The sequence below is a fragment of the Canis lupus genome, chromosome 13, assembly GCF_048164855.1.
Source record: "Canis lupus baileyi chromosome 13, mCanLup2.hap1, whole genome shotgun sequence".
In the NCBI taxonomy this organism is placed as follows: Eukaryota; Metazoa; Chordata; class Mammalia; order Carnivora; family Canidae; genus Canis; species Canis lupus.
The window spans coordinates 26749771-26767229 of NC_132850.1; the positions used below are offsets into that span (position 1 = coordinate 26749771).

Here is a 17459-nt window from a genome sequence, read left to right on the forward strand (position 1 = left end):
GCATTGGGCTCCCTGCATGGAGCCTGCTTCTCCCTCTACCTGTGTCTCTGCCTTACATGAATAAATAAAATCTTGAAAAAAAAATGAATAAAACCACTCCTATTTCTACATTGATCTATAAAATGTGAATGATAGTATAACGTGATACAAAACATTACTGTGAAAATAACAAAGAAAGCTTTCGAACAGTGCCTGGCACCAAGGAAACCTGTAGAAGTATCAACTTTTATTATAATTTCTTGAAATTCCTACGTAAATGATATTCTATACTAATGGACAAAGACCAAAGCCCGATTATCAACTTCAAAATTATTATGGTAAAAGTGATAATCAGGGTAGCATAAATGGACATGAAAACTTTAATTCAGAATCATGATTAGTTCAATTTCATTTTGGTCACTTGGTCACAGTCTGAATATTTAAAATTGGATATTTAAGTGTTGTTTAAATACCAGTAGCAAGTATATCAGATTCATAACCAAACTAAAAAAAAACAAAAAAAAACTTTAAAGTCTTTTAATATAATGTACATAGTAAAACCAATATTATTAGGTAAAAGGCAAACATGGCCATAAATCTTAACCTAATGGTAGGTCATCAATTTTGTTAAGATATCTTTTTCTTTAAACTATGAGCATGAAGTTACCTCATCTGACACAGAAAAACAGTATTCACTAAGAACATCCTATCCTGCGGATCCCTGGGTGGCTCAGCAGTTAAGTGCCTGCCTTTGGCCCGGGGTCAGATCCTGGAGACTTGGGATCAAGTCCCGCATCGGGCTCCCTGCATGGAGCCTGCTTCTCCCTCTGCCTGTGTCTCTGCCTCTCTGTGTGTCTATCATGAATAAATAAATAAAATCTTAAAAAAGAACATCCTACACTTAATACAAATCAATTTATATATTAATTATATATTCAGGATGCCTCAGTGGTTCAGTGCTTGAGCGTCTGCCTTCGCTCAGGGCGTGATCCCAGGGCCCTGGGATCAAGTCCAACATAGGGACCCCCGCAGGGAGCCTGCTTCTGCCTCTGCCTGTTTCTGACTCTGTCTTTCATGAATAAATAAAACCTTAAAAAAAATTATGTATTTGGAATCAAGGCGATTAATACTTTTTTTTTTTTTTTTAAAGATTTGAGAGAGAGAGAGAGAGAGAAGACAAGCAGTGGAGGGGGAAGGAAGGGCAGAGGAAGAGGGAGAAGCAGATTTCCCATTGAGCAGGGAACCCAATGAGGTTCCCTGATTTAATACATTAAGAAGTTCTACTGTTCAAAAAGCTTTAAAAATTTGTCTTTGTCTTTTGTTAGTCTTTCAATTTCAGAATTTAACTTCTCTGAAGTTTTTACAGCAATAAAAAAATACTGAAAGTAAGGGAAATAACAGTACCTTGCTTATGAAGTTACTGTGGGAGTTGAGAGAATTCAAGTTAATTATCACTGAGTAAATATTACCTTTGTTCATCATTATTGAAAGGTTAAAAGAATAAATGATAAATTATCACCATCTTCATGGAGCTTACAAAAAGTATTAGTAAAAAAGGTGTGGTTTTTTCCTCCTCATGAATAAAATAGTTAAACCTATAGCACTTACGCAAAGCACGTACAATTTTCAGTAGGATTCATGTACAAAATTCTTATTAACGTTGTGAATTATACAATGAAAAATATCTATGCACACAGATACGAGAAACAGAAGAAAAATTATTAAATTTCCTTAGTATCTACAGCCCACTGACAAATCCTTGAAACAGGCAGAGTGACATTCCTCTAAGGACTCAACCACCTCGATGTTAACCCTTTGCTAGGGGCTAAAGGCAATCTTAGCCTGACCCCCCAGGATCCTATAGGTCTACTTTAACATATAAACACTCCTTCGGAAACTTCCTTTATCTCCGCACCTCAAGATACATGTTGGCAGTCCTCTTGCAAGCATTTGACTCACCTCTACATATCTGAAGGATCTCACTACTCAGGTTTTATTAGACAGTAATAAATGAGTTTTTCCTAACAACAGCTAGCCCCCTCAAGGTCCTGGAAACTTGCTTCCAAAATTTCTTAGAGACTTCTATTTCTAACCCTTTCCCAACTTGAAAGTATATAATGGGCTACACCTCATGACACCAAGTGAAGCTCTTTCTGCCCATGGGTCCTGTCCCTATGCTTTAATCAAACCACCTTTTTTTTTTTTCTTTTTCTTTTTCCACCAGAGGCAGTCTCAAGAATCCTTTCTTGGCTGTCAGATATGAACCCTAACGTCCTTCCTATTATCACATACTTCAAAATATGCTATTATCTGTTTGCCCTCTGAAAAATTCTCAAATATTTTTGGCTTGAGTTTGAAAAAAAGATTAATATTAGAAATATAATTATCTCCATGGGAAATTTTCTTGTATACTGAAGTTAATGTTTATTATAAAAACAGGAGTTATTTTATTACCATAGGTCTTCCGGATTTTTACATCTCATCCAAAATCTATAAGACAGGATTAACTTCTTCCTCTTCCAAATATGAATGGTCAAAATTTTTAAGTACTTTGAATCCAAAGAATATTCAAACCAAAAAAAAAATTAAATATGTAATTTAATTCTCAAAGTAAAAAAGGATGGCTGCTTATCACAAGTCGTAGGATTTTTTTTGCCTTAATGAAATTTTATTGAATATTGAAGGAGTATTATTGCAGTATAGTTATTTTGCTTCACAAACTATCTTTTGATATTTCATAAGCTCTCTGGATTTTTTTTTTTTTAAAGATTTTATTCATTCATGAGACACACACACAGAGAGAGAGGAGGGGGGCAGAGACACAGGCAGAGGGAGAAACAGGCTCCATACAGGGAGCCCAACGTGGGACTTGATCCTGAGACCCCAGGATCATGACCGGGGCTGAATGCAGGCACTCAACTGCTGAGCCACCCAGGGATCCCCAGTTCTCTGGATTTTTAAAACAATTCTAGTACATCAAGAATGTTAAAACTTAAAGGCTGCTGGATGCTAGTTTCCTTCCCTCTCCCATGGACAGAGAGAACAACAAAGTAGAGTGCTTGTTTCAGCTTATGGGATTACTTTAACTTCATGAACACCATCTGGAGGAAGAGAAACCTGAACATTTGCATACATCTGGGCCCAAACATGTTGCTACAAAACTGATTAATAATTGTATTTAGGAGGGCGTGATTAGCTATACTTACCTCCTGGTGCCAGTGGGTGCCATATTTATCATCCCTCCCTTGTCTTAATTTTAAAAGGCTATTAAGCAATGTGATAACAGAAATACCTTTCACACAGGTTAAGTTTTTTTTAATATTTTATTTATCCATGAGAGAGAGAGGCAGAGACACAGGCAGAGGGAGAAGCAGGCTCCATGCAGGGAGCCGGACGGGGACTTGATGCCGAGTCTCCAGGATCATGCCCTGGGCCCAAGGCAGACGCTCAACCACTGAGCCACCCAGGGATCCCAGTATTTATGAAAAGTTTAATGTAAAAAATGGATGCTTTTCATTTTCTGCAGTACAGGTTATACAAGCACAGTGTAGGATTTCAAAAATGCCTTCAATCCTGTTTTCATGTGTATATTTTCAATAAAAATGAATGTTTTTAGGGTGAAAGGAGTATGTTTTCTGTTAATATTTAAAAGTCTCAAGGCTGTATAGATCTTAAGTTTTCAGAAATATAATTGTGTGAGGTTTTTTTTTTTTTGTTTTTTGTTTTGTAATTCTATACAAGGCTAAACAAAGTGTGAATACTTTGCTTTAAATAATTTATCCATACCAGGGTCGTCAGGAGAAAACTTGATTTCACACATCTAGCAAAATAGATAAATGATTTTTTTTCAATTTCTATAGGTGAAATTTTAAAGGGAAAACATTATTCACTAACCCTTTTTCTAGAGGGAACAATTAGAATCAAAACAATTCCTTTTTAACCAATTATGGAGTCTCTTTTCTCTTTACCTCCTTTCTTCCTTCCTTTCTCTTCCTCCCTCTTACAAATGGAGACCAAACCCCTAAGCTGTAAAACTGTAAAGTCAATAATAATGGATCAATAAGAACGTCTTTAAACAAATCCATTTCTCTAATACCACATTTTTTCTGTTCATCTTTTTTTTTAGTATAATTAGAACAGCACTTAGTGAAGTCACACTGTATGTAAATATAGTGATGTTTTATATAACTGACAGTACTTTTCAAAATTTAATGTACATACATATCACCTGGGGATATATTTTTTTAATTACACATTTCTGATCCAGTAGGTCTATAGAGAGATCATGCCAACAAGCTCCTAGTGCTGTGGTCTGAGGATTGTTAGAACAGGAAAGTAGTGAACCACTTACTCCTTTCAGTATCCCTCAGATTAGGTACAACTAACATTTCCATCTTAGAGGAACTTCAAGCCAGACAGTTTGAGCAATTTTCCCAGAGGTTAAAAATAAATAAAGAATTGTCAAGGACTGTAATGTGTATCTATCTTTAGGCTCCCACACTTTTCAACCCAACCCTATATGTCTGACAATTAAGGCGAAAGGTCCCAATGTGTATTCACATGGGTAAGGGAAAAGGAGGGAATGAGAAAGAGAAGGAAACCCAGGAAAGAGGAACAAAGATGAAGAGGCAGAGAAGAGCTAGAGAAGAGGGTACTTGAGGGGAATAGGACAGGCAAAACAGAAGACCAGGTTTATGAGAAAACATGTGCTAATTATTTCCTTTCCACTTTAAGAAGTCAAACTTTAGTACAATTACCTGAAAATTACATGTAGTGAAATTTGCGTGGTAATCTCTGAAAGACAATGACTAGTAAACCAAATTTATGTCTCATTTAATTAGGTTTGTCCTACTTCCAGTACCCAGAAGATATTATTGACAGACTCTCAGTTATGGACTATTTGAACTTCATTTCAGCTCAGGTTAAGGAAAGATACCTGCAATAAAATGATCATATTGAGGGATGCCTGAGCGGGTCAGCAGTTGAGCGTCTGCATTTGGCTCAGGCCCTGATCCCCGAATCTGGGATCGAGTCCCACTCCAGGCTCCTTGTGGGGACCCTGCTTCTTCTCCCTCTATCTCTCTGCCCCTCTCTCTCATGAATATATAAATAAAATCTTTATTTTTTAAAAAAAAATTTTAAATAAAATCTTTTAAAAAATGATCCCATTGAGAGGAATTTTCAGCCTATAATGCGTTTGGTTCACCATCTTTAAAATTATTTTCAGATATCATATTTTATTATAATCATTTTTACTTCATTATTGTCACAGACCTAATTTGCTTTTGATGTTGTAAATATAAAGTTCTACATTAAGTCTCTGTTAAAGATAAAACAAAACATGGGGTTGATACGGGAGTATTAGATTTTTTCATATCGTCAACAATCATTGAGTGTTTTTGATGTGTCAGATACTATTATAAACATATGCTGGGTCTACAGTGGTGAAAGAAAAAGACAAAACAATCCCTTGCCTGATAATGCTTATACTCTAGCAGGAGCAAAAACAATTAACAGATAATAAAATGCCAGATAATGATAAGCACTAAGAAGGAAAAAATAAAGACACAATAGAAAAAAATAATGGGAGAGAGGATGTTATTTTAGACTGGGTGGTCAGGGAAGACTCTAGTAATAGGGAACATTGGAGCAGGAGCCAGAATGAAGTAAGGGAGGAAGCCAGATACAGATCTAGAGAGAAAGCATTCTGTGCTTAGTGGTGAAAGTGGAAGAAAGCAACATAGGAAAGAGTTTACAGTTTCTAAAAAACCATCCAAGTGGTTAGCACGGCTGGGAGCAGTAAGAGTGGGAGGAAATAAGATGACAGGGGTAGGACTACAATAAACATTACACAGAAGAGTTTCATTCAGTTGAGAAGTAATACAAACTATACCAATTCCAGAGTTTTAGACTCGGCTTTTGGAGAAATCCATGAAAGCAGTTTATTCCTCCCCAAACCCCCACCCTATTGAACCAGATATTGGTGCGTGATGGTGAGGACAGAATGAGGAGTAAGGTTAAATTAATCAGGTAGGGTTATTAATGTCATCAGAAAATATTTCCATGATATATACATGTTTGCATATACATACGCACAAACTTAGCCAACAGAAGTGCTTACTTCTAGAGAAATGCCGTTAGTGCTGTATTTCTTCAAGTGAAGATTTTGATTTAGAAATGATTTTTAAAAGTCATCAAGCATTTTCTATATGTCAGAAATAGTTCTTGGTGCTGGGGATACAGCTATAAACAAAAAGACAAAAAAAATAGGGGCATCCAGGTGTCTTAGTTGGTTGAGAGCCAGACTCTGGATTTCAGCTCAAGTCATGATCTCCGTGTCCTGTGATCAAGCCCCCTGGTCAGGCTCTGTACTCAAGGAGTCTGCTTGAGATTCTCTCTCCCCTTCTCCCCCAACTCATGTGCTAATTCTTGCTCTCTTCTCCCTCTCTAAAATAAGCCTTAAAAAAAAAAAAAAAAAGTCACTGCTTGGGTGGTTCAGTAGGTTAAGCGTCTACCTTCAGCTCATATCATGATCCCAGAATCCTGGAAGGAGCCCTACCTGGGGCTCCCTGCTCCATGCACAGTCTGCTTCTCCCTCTCCCTCTGCCCCTCCCCTGCTCATGCTTACTTTCTCAAATAAAATCTTTAAAACAAAAAGAAAAATAATATTTGCCTTTATATGCTTATAGGCTTACTCCAACAAAACTAAATTATGCGCACACATGAACATTAATAAACAGTGCAGAAAAAAAACATAGAGGTTCTTAAATATTTAAAATAATGCTGCCTAATAAAATAAGTGGGAATGGGAGGGAGAAATTACTAAAAAACACTGCTGAAAAATTAAAATTGCTACATTAAAAATAGCAAAAGGGGTTAAGCAGGACAGAATTAAAAACTTGACAAAAGGAAATTGTTACTAAAGGAAATAACGTAAAGAGTAGAAGTCAATCATTTATTTTAAATGCACCCTGAAAGCTCACATGCTTGTTACTTTTTTACTCCACCTTTTTTTTTTATCCTCTCTGCTAATTCTCCAATACCCTTCTAATATCCCATGAGTGCTTATGGCCAATTGCACTATTTCCTTAAAAATCCCATTAATGTGTTTGTGCATAATAACTGTGTCCCAAAAGCAAAGGCAAGACAGTCTACTTAGATAAATGTAAATTGCCTCCATCTGCAAAGGTTTTAGGTCTACCTTCTTAATCAGTATGTTTTTATTTCCTTTTCTCTTACTGAATTATCAAGAGTTTCCAGTAAGACGCTGTAAAGGAATGGTTAGGAGCGACATCCTTATACTATGTGTAATCTTGGTGGTAGAGCGTTCAGTTTCTCCCCACATAAATTAGGAGTTTAGTTGTAGGGGGTTTTTTTGTAGATAGCCTTATCAAGATGGGTTGGGCCTCTCCATTTCAGGAATATGAAAAACTTTTTATCATGAGTGAGTGTTGGATTGTCAAATAATTTTTCTGCATCTGTTAATATGATCATGTAATTTTCTTTTAGTTTGCTAATGTGATAATACTGATTTTCAAATGTTGAACTGGCCCTGTGTACCTGAGATAAATCCACTTGGTCATAGTTGAATTTTTTTTTTTTTTTTTAATGAATTGTTGGATTTGGCTAATGTTTCACTGAGGATTTTTTTTGCCTTTATGGTCATGAGAACTATCTAGGTTTTTTTTTTTTTTTTTTTTTTTTGGTCTGTCTGCTTTTGGTGGTCAGAGGAATACTAGCCTCACAGAATGAATTAGGTATTCCCTCTGCTTCTATCTTCTGAAGGAGATTAAAGAGAGTAGATATAATTTCTTTATATTTAGCCGAATCCACCAATGAACCTATTTGGGCTTGGTGCTATTTTGGAAGGTTACTAATTACGGGTTCAATTTCTTTGATATTGGACTGTACAGATTATCTATTTCCTGGGAGTTTTAGCAAATGCTGTCTTTCAAGGTCTTTTTCATCTAGCTTATCAAATTTGTGGTCATAATTATTCATAGTACTCCTTTATCACCCTTTTAATTTCACTGAAACTTGAATAATTGATTTTACATTCTTCCTTCTAATATAAACATATGCTATAAATTTCTCTAAGTGTTCCTTTCACTGCATCCTACAAGTTGATAATTTGTTTTTATTTTGAACAATGCGGTTTCTCTTGAGATTTCTACTTTGATTCATGTATTATTCAGAAGCATGTTGTTTAATCTCCGTGTATTTGGGGATTTTTCTATTAGTTTTATTGATTTCTAGTTTTTTTTTTTTTGATTTCTAGTTTTATCTCACTTGGTCTTAGACACTAGGATTTCTAATTCTTTAAAGGTGTTCAAGTATGCTTTATGAACTAGAATGTGATCAGTCTTGAACACTTGAGAAGTGTTTTCTGCTGTTGTTGGGTAGAGTCCAGATTTACATCTGTTCGGTTGATGATGTGTTGAGCTCAACTATGTTCGTATTTTCTACTAGATCTACCCGTTTCTGAGAGAGGGGTATTAGAAGAATTCCTTTTCACAGTTGGCGACTATTTCTTCTACTAATTCATCAGGATTTTTCTTCCACATAGTTTGATGCTCTGTTGCTAGACATATGTTAAAAATTATGTCTTTTTTTGAGAATTGACCTCTTTGTCATCATGTAATATCTGTCTTAGGGAGCTCTTACTTTGAAGTCAGTTCTGAGTGAGAAATCTATCCACTCTTGTTTTTCCTTTGACTAATATCAGAAAATTGATGGAGAAAAATATACTTTTAATCTATGAAATCCACTTTAGATATAAAGACCTATAGATACAACATATAATTGCATCTTGTTTTTTGATCTACTCTAACAGTCTTTAAATTGGTACATCTAAAACATTGCATTAAAAGTGGTCGATATAGGTGGATTAATATCTACCATATTTATTGCTGTTTTCTATGTGTTGCTCTTATTTTTGTCTTTTATGCTTTTTGCCTTTTATGGTTTTAATTGAGCATTTTGTAGGATTCCATCTTGTCTTTCTTGGCATATTACTTTTACTTTTATTGATCATCCCAAGCATACATTTACAACAAATTTACATATACTTTTAAATAACACCATACCATTTCATGGGTAGTTGGAGTACCTTCTAACAAAGCAATTCTAACTCCTTCCCTCCACTTCTTACATCATTGCTGCCACTTTATTTAAATATAAGCACACATCATGTGCATACACATATATACGTATCTAATTAAATACATTGTTGCAGTTTTTTGAAGAAATTTTTTTATTAGGTCAGTTACATGAAAACCAAGTTATTTTACCTTCACTTATTTCATCTTTGAGGTCTTCCTTCCTTTATGGAGAACCAAGTTTCTGATATTTTGTTCATCATTCTAACGTACCTTTAAAATTTTTTGTAAGATGCTTCAGCTAGCAGTGAAATCCCTCAATTTTTGTTTGCTGTACAAGTATTTTTTCCACTTTGAAGAACTTTGCAGTGTACAGGATTCTAGGTTGGCGAGGTTTTTTTCTTAACATTTTAAGTATTTAGTTATATTCTCTTCATGTTTGCATGGTTTTGGAAGACAAGCTGGATTCTTACCTCTGTTCCTCTATAGATAAGATTTTTACCATTTGAATTGTTTTAAGATTTTTTATGTTTATCGGTAGTTTGAAGATGATATGCCTAGGTAGTTTGGCATCTTTCCTGTTTGGTGTTGAGCTTCCTGGATCTGTGGTTAGTGTTGGACTACAATTTGGGAAAATTCTCAGGCATTGTTTCAAATATTTCTTCCGTTTTCTTCTCATTTCATGTATGTTACACCTTTAGTTTCCTATGGTCCTTAGATACTGTTTTCTCCCTTCAGTCTTTGCCTTTTAGTTCGAAATTTTTATTTTTTTTTTTTATCCTCTATACCATAGATTCTTTCCTAGGCCAGTGTTCACTGTTGATGAATTAAAAGGTATTCTTCATTCCTGCTATAATACTTACTCTAGCATTTCTTATTTTTAGGATTTTCATCTCTGCTTTCATTGCCCATCTGTACTTGTATGCTGTCTAATTTATCCAGAGCCCTTAGCATATTAGTTGTTTTAAATTTCTGGTCTGAAAAATCCAACATTCTCTATCATGCCTGGTGATGATGCTTGCTTTTTTTCTTTGTGGTTTTGTTTTTTGGAATGCTTTGGAATTTTTTGATAGCTGGAAGGGATAGCGTGGATAAAAGGAGCTATTGTAAATAAGCTTTTAATAATGTGGTGGTGACAAAGGGTTGCAGAAGGGGAGGGTGGGATGGGGTGACAGGCACTAAGGAGGGCACTTGAGGAGATGAACAGCAGGGGTTATATGCTGGAAAATTGAAATTTTTTTTGCAAATTCAATTTAAGTTTAAAAAAATGTAATGGTGGAAAAAAAAATAACGGTGATGTGTTGGAAGGAGGAGGTGTCCTGTATGTCCTATGATTAGGTCCTAGTCTCTTATAGAACCTATGCCCCTGGACTATGAAATTAACTGTCTTTTTCTCTCCCTCCCTTAGGTAGGTAGGATGGCTAGAATGGTCTGGAGTTGGTATTGCTCTTTCTGAGGTCAGTTATGCTCGATAATACTCCCGTGGGTTAAGTTCTAGTTAAACGAGTTAAACTCTTGAGGCAAGCCTTGTTAAGAAGGCAGAGTGCCTTGGTATATTTCAAAATTGTTCTCTGCCCCCACCACTACCACTAGAAGCCTGAGGGTATTTTTTTCTTGTATTATGGGAATCGGGTTGAAGCTCTGGAAGTAAATCTCACAATATTGTGGAATCTGACTGGGTCCCCACAGAGTTTTTAACTTTTGCTGTTGTCTTCACTGAGCCTCCAGCAATTCATCAAAAACAGTTCAGGTTTTCCTACCCCAGCATTGGTTCCCTGGGCCATTTCCAATCATGAGTCTCTGTTCTAGTAAGCCAGATTATCTATACAATCCTGAAGTAGTATTTTGCCCTGTGACTTCACTTCTGTTATGGATCTAAGAAGATTTGATTTTTTCAACCTACCTTTTACCTATTCAAAAGAGTGTCAATTTCTAAGTTCCTTAGATACAGGACCCTAAAATCAGAAGTTTTTAAATCACTTTTCCAAGTAGTTATCTTGTTTTAAACTCAATCTAAGAAGTTAGCTTAATGTAAGCTCAATATAAGAAATAACTGTAATCAAATACTCTACCACTAAGCTATAGCCTCTAAATCAGGGGGCTTAGAGGTTACTCTCAACCAATGGGACCATGAACAGGTCCTCTTGCTGATACATGCTTCCATTGCCGCATCTGTAACATAAGGATAATAGTAATATTTAACTCAATAGGTAGATAGGAGTCTTGTCAATGAAGACAAAAAGTCACAAAGGATAGGTGAAAAGTTGCCAAGAGAGTGGATCTTAGGTATTCTCACCACACACGCATACACACACACACACACACACACACACACACACACACACACACAGGATTAAGGGAGTATATTTTTTAAGTATGCAAGACCACCATGAGCTAATATATTTTAAAATAAAAGATCAGCAGCTCAAAGATATCCTCAAGGACAAGATTTCTTTCTCTGTTCTGTCATCCTCTGAGCTTCAATCAAAGTCTGGCTCCCGTTGGTGTCAGGATGACTGCCCATGGCATGCAGGGCTGTATGCTATCCTACACACATCCAATAGTAGGTGCCAGAGAAGGAGGGGAAGAGGGGAAGAGAGATTCTTTAAAAAGAACTGCAATTGGAGCTATAAGGCAGGCGGGTTACTCTATATAAGTAGTGGTTTAACTCCAGAGTTTCTCGATCAAAAGCTATCTTCCATGGAATCACCAACATGTAGTTATTACTGACATATGAGAGAAGGGAAGACAGGACATTCACAAAGTTACCACATAGTTTACCAAAATGGGAAAAGTGAAAAAGTAAATGTAGCACAATAATAATCTGGACTACCTCAGGCAAAAAAAAAAAAAAAAAAAAAAAAAAAAAAAAAAAAAAGATGTTTGGATACCCAAACAAGTCCCTTTTAGGATTTAGGGATTGAGACATGGAAATACATAGCAAGACTATTTTCGGGAAGTTTTATGTAAATTGGTTATAACATGCATTTTTCCCCCCTCTGATAGACAAGTCATGGCTTTCACCACAAAAATTTAAATTCAAAGATGGTCTTTAGATTTACTTTATCTGACTCAAACAACTCTAGAATTATCTTTGATGACAATATAGAAGACCAAAAAGCCAATACTGAAAAATAACATACTTAGGTTAGAACACAGCAATGTTGAAGAAAATTAAAACCAGCCCAAAGGCTGTATTACAAATTGCAAAGCATATCCAGAATTCAATAATAAAATTAGCATAGTTGTAGATGATCCTTCTAAATATGTGAGGGGGGCAGGAATCAAATCTCCGCAACTAAGAAACAAGTATGTAGGAGTACTGACAACTGACTCCCATCTTTGGCCCTCCATTTTGTTCATGGCTGCCCAATGACCTCCCTCAGGGTTATGTGTTCCAAGAGCCTTTGAAGTTAAGATATGCCCTTACTGGAATGCAGGAAGATGTATTCTGATCTTCTGTAAAATGGCACATAGAAGGTGTCACTTCAGTAACTAGTAGAGATGAGTGGTACACAGATGGCACTTTACATAACCACACTTTAACCTCACCACAATGCTTCCTGGCTCCATAAAAGCTATGTGTTAAGGCCCAGACAGGAGTGGAGAATAGCTGTGTAGTGTCTGGTTTATCTGTCCACTCAATCCCCAACGTAAGTTTTCCCTAAATAAAACTCAGTAAATGGTGTAGACTGCTTTGCTTCATTTCTCAATGTGCTTTCCCAATCTGGAGGATACTTTCCTGTTTGTCCTGTACTTTCTAACACACATATAATTTATATACAGTAGAAAATAGAGGAACTAATAGGAAAAAAAAATGCCAAGAATCAGAAGGTTCTAATTGCTTAAGATAAATTTTTACTTTGTGTCGTCAGCTAGAATGAGCTACAGGGTACCCATTTTCTCTTTGATTCACTGGCCTCAGGAAGTAATGGTATTTATTGTTCAACTTCAGAAGATGCAGGCTTAGGAAGCGGAGATCCCTTTAGCCCAGTCCCAGAGTTGTGCTGCATTCCAGGAAACACCTAGCAGAAAGGCATACCCTATTGAAGCTTTTCTAAAATACCTAGGGGGCAGAGAAGAGGCAGAAATGGAAAGATATCAAAAAAAGGATATAAAAAAAAAGGAATCTTTTATATAGCTATCCTTTTCATTTTAATCATAAGATGGTAGGATCAAAAATCAAGGCTTTTTAGTATGTTAGTCATGAGTAACAGCCAAGAGAAGGTTTAACCTTTTTATTCTTAGAGGTTCTGAATTTAAACACTTCAAAAATCTTCTACTTCTTTGAAAAGTGTTTTATTTGCTTCCATGAAAACTGGTAGTCTGTGTGATAGTACTACGAAAAAGACTTATGCAGTAGGTAATTATTTCAGGCATCTAGGTGGCTCAATAGGTTAATGTCTGCCTTCAGCTCAGGTTAGGATCCCAGGGTCCTGGAATCAAATCCCACATCAGGCTCCCTGCTCAGTGGGGAGTCTGCTTCTCCTCTTCCACCCTCCCCCCCCCACTCATGTATTCTCTCTCTCTCAAATATTTAAAAAATATTTGAGATTATAGGATCTGAAATACATAGTATTTATCACAAGCATTTGCAACAACCTGGTGATTATACAAAATACTGGTAATATTTTATATAAGGCTATTTGTAGTAATATTTTGTAAAAGGCTGGTATCAACCAAATAATCATATTTCTTACTTCTATAAGCAAAGGAGAATTCTATATCCCTAACTTCTTACTCAATAAGTTCTAGTCGTTTTTCATAAACTCCCCAATTTCATTTTACATCTCTGACATTTCTTCTGGCTGCTTGATTTTTTCACATCTTAACTGCAGCTGAGGACATTAGGCTTTGGCTTATAAGGTCAACTGTGAATTCTTACTGTGTCTTCTCCGGAGCAAGGATTACAGAATTCACTAATGATACACCTTTACCTACATAATAACCCAGATCAGTCATGACATTGCTTGCTTCTCCATGCCTTCATTAACCTAATGCTAGTCATTTGGCCTTTGTCTTTTAGAGACAGGAGATCTTCTACTCATCGACATTTCTGTTTAGACAAAAAAAAAAAAAAATTAAAATTAAAAAATTGGCAGATGCATACAGGGAGTCTCTTCAGCTCTGATTCCTACATCATAAGTCGCAAACAAGCAATCTTAGATTGTACTTTAAACTCTTCATTTCACACTGTCAAATTCTGGCCTTGATGGTAGAAGTGGAGCAGAGTATAAGTAGTAGGGGTAGTTATTTGCTCCCTTAACTGACAGCCTCAGCATGAAGAGTAATACCAAGTATGTTGGGGTCTCCAATTATTCACTCATTCATTCAAGTATTAATTCAGCACACATTATGCAGAGGCATAATAAAAAATATGTAACAGGCATCAGACCAGGCCCCAAGAGGAGGCAAAGAACGAAACACTATCCTACCTTCATGAAGATTACCCTCCAGTGAGGGTGAAGATATTAAATGATTACATACATAGTTTAAATTATAATCTAATTGCATAAGAAGTATCCCGAGGAAAGGACTTTTAGAGTGCAATGTGGGATAAGTTGATACTAACTAAATGCAGAGAGACTATAGAGAATCTTAGCAAAAAAAGACTCCAAGATAGGGGTAGACAGTGAGGGATATACACATAACAAAGGTCAGGGTGGCAATTTGTATGTTTGAGTTGTTACTCATGTACCCATTACCTCTATTATGTTTTACGTGTTTTTAAAAGGAAAGGTTTTGTGTTTTAGTTCCTTTTACCTCCAGATTTTTTTCCTGCTGTTTTGAGCAAGGTGCCCATATTTTCATCTTGTACTCCTCTGCAATTTATGTAAATCAGCCCTGACTCCTGAGCTATAAAGAGAATGAATTAGCTGAATTTAAGTGTAGAGGCAGAAGAAATATCTGAACAATCTTAACATCGCCTCTTTCCAGTAGAAAGTCAGAATCTCTAATTTCCCCCAACTTGGGCTGCTGCCTTCTAGAGCCATAGGTATGTTAGCAAGAGTGTTCGGGCACTGCTAGTTCTAGAACATTAGATTACATATGCATCCATATTTCAGTTGATGTGGTCTTTTATTTGAATAATTCTCAATTCTCAAAATGATTCTCAAAGATATTTCAGTAAGTCCTATTTTTTATAGAATATGTAGATTACTCAAATTGGATACAGCTGAATTTTAAGATTAAAAGATTTTTAAGAGATTATAGCTTATAATATGGAAATAGATACCACATGTTCACAATCCACTTGCAAGTTTTATAAACATATGAAGGGACCAGAGAAAGAGGTGAAAACTAAATCTTTATAGTGCTTTAATTTAGGACTCTACAAAGATTCCAGTAAGGTTTCAAGATGAATATTTGAATACCAGATCTATTTTGCAGATATCTTTGTATGAATCTCATCACTCTCCAGAAGAGAAGGGTAAGAAAGGTGTTTCTAGGATTTAGAAGCCAGATATTTTGGTTTCTATTATAGATTAATGTTTAATATCTCTTATAAGTTGCTTTTGGATCTCCAATCTAGAGTAGGAGAAAATGCTTTTAATTAAACATGCATTTGCTTTACTCATAATCACCTCTAAGTTTATAAATATTGAGTTACCTTATAGAAGGTTTTCCCCCCTACTCTCCCACCCCCCAAAAAAGCACGTTTCTAGAAAAGAATTCCTTCCCAGATTATGGACCACAAAGAAAAACACATGTAGGATGCATTATAAATTTATGTTCACAAAAAATATCCTTTTCCTATTCTTACTCTACAAGCCAAGGTATATTATCTTTTTCAGAGCAGAACAAGGTGGAACGACTATTGTGTGATCAAAATTTAAAGAATATTAATGATATGATATGTAGGAAAAAGGGAAGAAAGGAGAAAAAATATCATAGGATTTTTTCTATTTTGCTTTATCCACCATTTTTTACTGCCTACATTAGTTATCTTTGGAATAGGCACTTATGAAATAAGCACAAATAAAATATTGATCCTACCCTCGAGGCTTCCTGTCTGATCTGAAGATTGTGTGACAGGCCTTACAACACATTTTGAACAGTAGCATAGCTCATGCAGAGCACAAATCTCTCAGTTGTCAATCCATTCCAACAAACATTTCTCCACAGAAGCAGCAAAAACTCAGTAGGACTTCAAAGGAATCTGATTCAGAATTAAGTAAAATGCATTTACAACTAGAGTAAATTTCAAAATATGAAAGCAATGATCTTTAAGACTTCTAAAATGTAAGTAACAAATTTTCAGATGGAAATCTCAATAAACACTTTTAATTCATTTCCCTGACACACTAGTGAACCCTGTTTATGCTCTTTCTGATACATATGGATGTTCCTTCAGGGCCTTGAGTAGACCCATAGATCCTCCAAACTATCCACAAATTCTGCTGCCTCTAAGTTGACATAAATGTAATTAAGAGATGGTTGTGGGTGTTCCCCAAACTCTTATATTAGTTGAACTGGTTATTTTAGTTACATAATGTAATCAAGTATTACTTCAGCTGAAAAGAAAAATGTGGCATTTCTATGGTAACTGAAGTGAAGGTTTTGGAAAAGTTTAATTTTTTTTTTAATTTATTTATGATAGTGTCACACACACACACACACACACACACACACACACACACACAGAGAGAGAGAGAGAGAGAGAGAGAGAGAGAGAGAGAGGCAGAGACACAGGCAGAGGGAGAAGCAGGCTCCATGCACCGGGAGCCCGACGTGGGATTCGATCCTGGGTCTCCAGGATTGCTCCCTGGGCCAAAGGCAGGTGCTAAACAGCTGCGCCACCCAGGGATCCCTAGGTTTTGGAAAAGTTTAATAAAAAAGTGAGCTAATGTAAAAAATGCTATCTAAGTGTGGATGAGGTAACAGTAAGAGTCTGAAAAATTAAATATTTAAATAATTCCATATGTGCTCTCTTTAGCAGCAGCACGTAGCCTAAAACTGGAACAATTCAAAGAATAGCATGGTCCCTATACAAGGGGGACACACAAATTTATGAAATGTCCCATTAAAAATATAATTCTTTGTGCAAGTTGTTTTATATTATAAGTTCCTGGGTCCACTGTAGAAATTAAAGAAGAATGCATGGTGAGTATAGTTTGCAGGACAAACTGGACAATATTTTTATAACAAAGATAACTATAAAAAAATGAAACAAGCTTTGACTTTAACGATATACAAATGCACATTTAAGATTATAAAATTTGATCATGAATCCTTTATCCCCATTTTAATCTTTTCTAAATTAATTGATCATTTTCACCCTAATAGCATGAGAGAATATATTTTAATAGAAATAATTTAGTTCTAGGCTCATATACAAAGATGAAATATTAAAAGGAACACACTACATTTAAAGAGACTGGG

General features: G+C 35.8%; 1 non-coding gene across 1 annotated transcript; it reads left to right on the plus strand.

Annotated features, from left to right (window-relative positions):
• The first annotated feature begins 17000 nt into the window (after positions 1–17000).
• LOC140603252 (U6 spliceosomal RNA) lies at positions 17001–17107 on the plus strand. The gene has a single exon (XR_012006267.1). It is a non-coding gene; the product is annotated as a U6 spliceosomal RNA (small nuclear RNA).
• Positions 17108–17459: the final 352 nt, after the last annotated feature.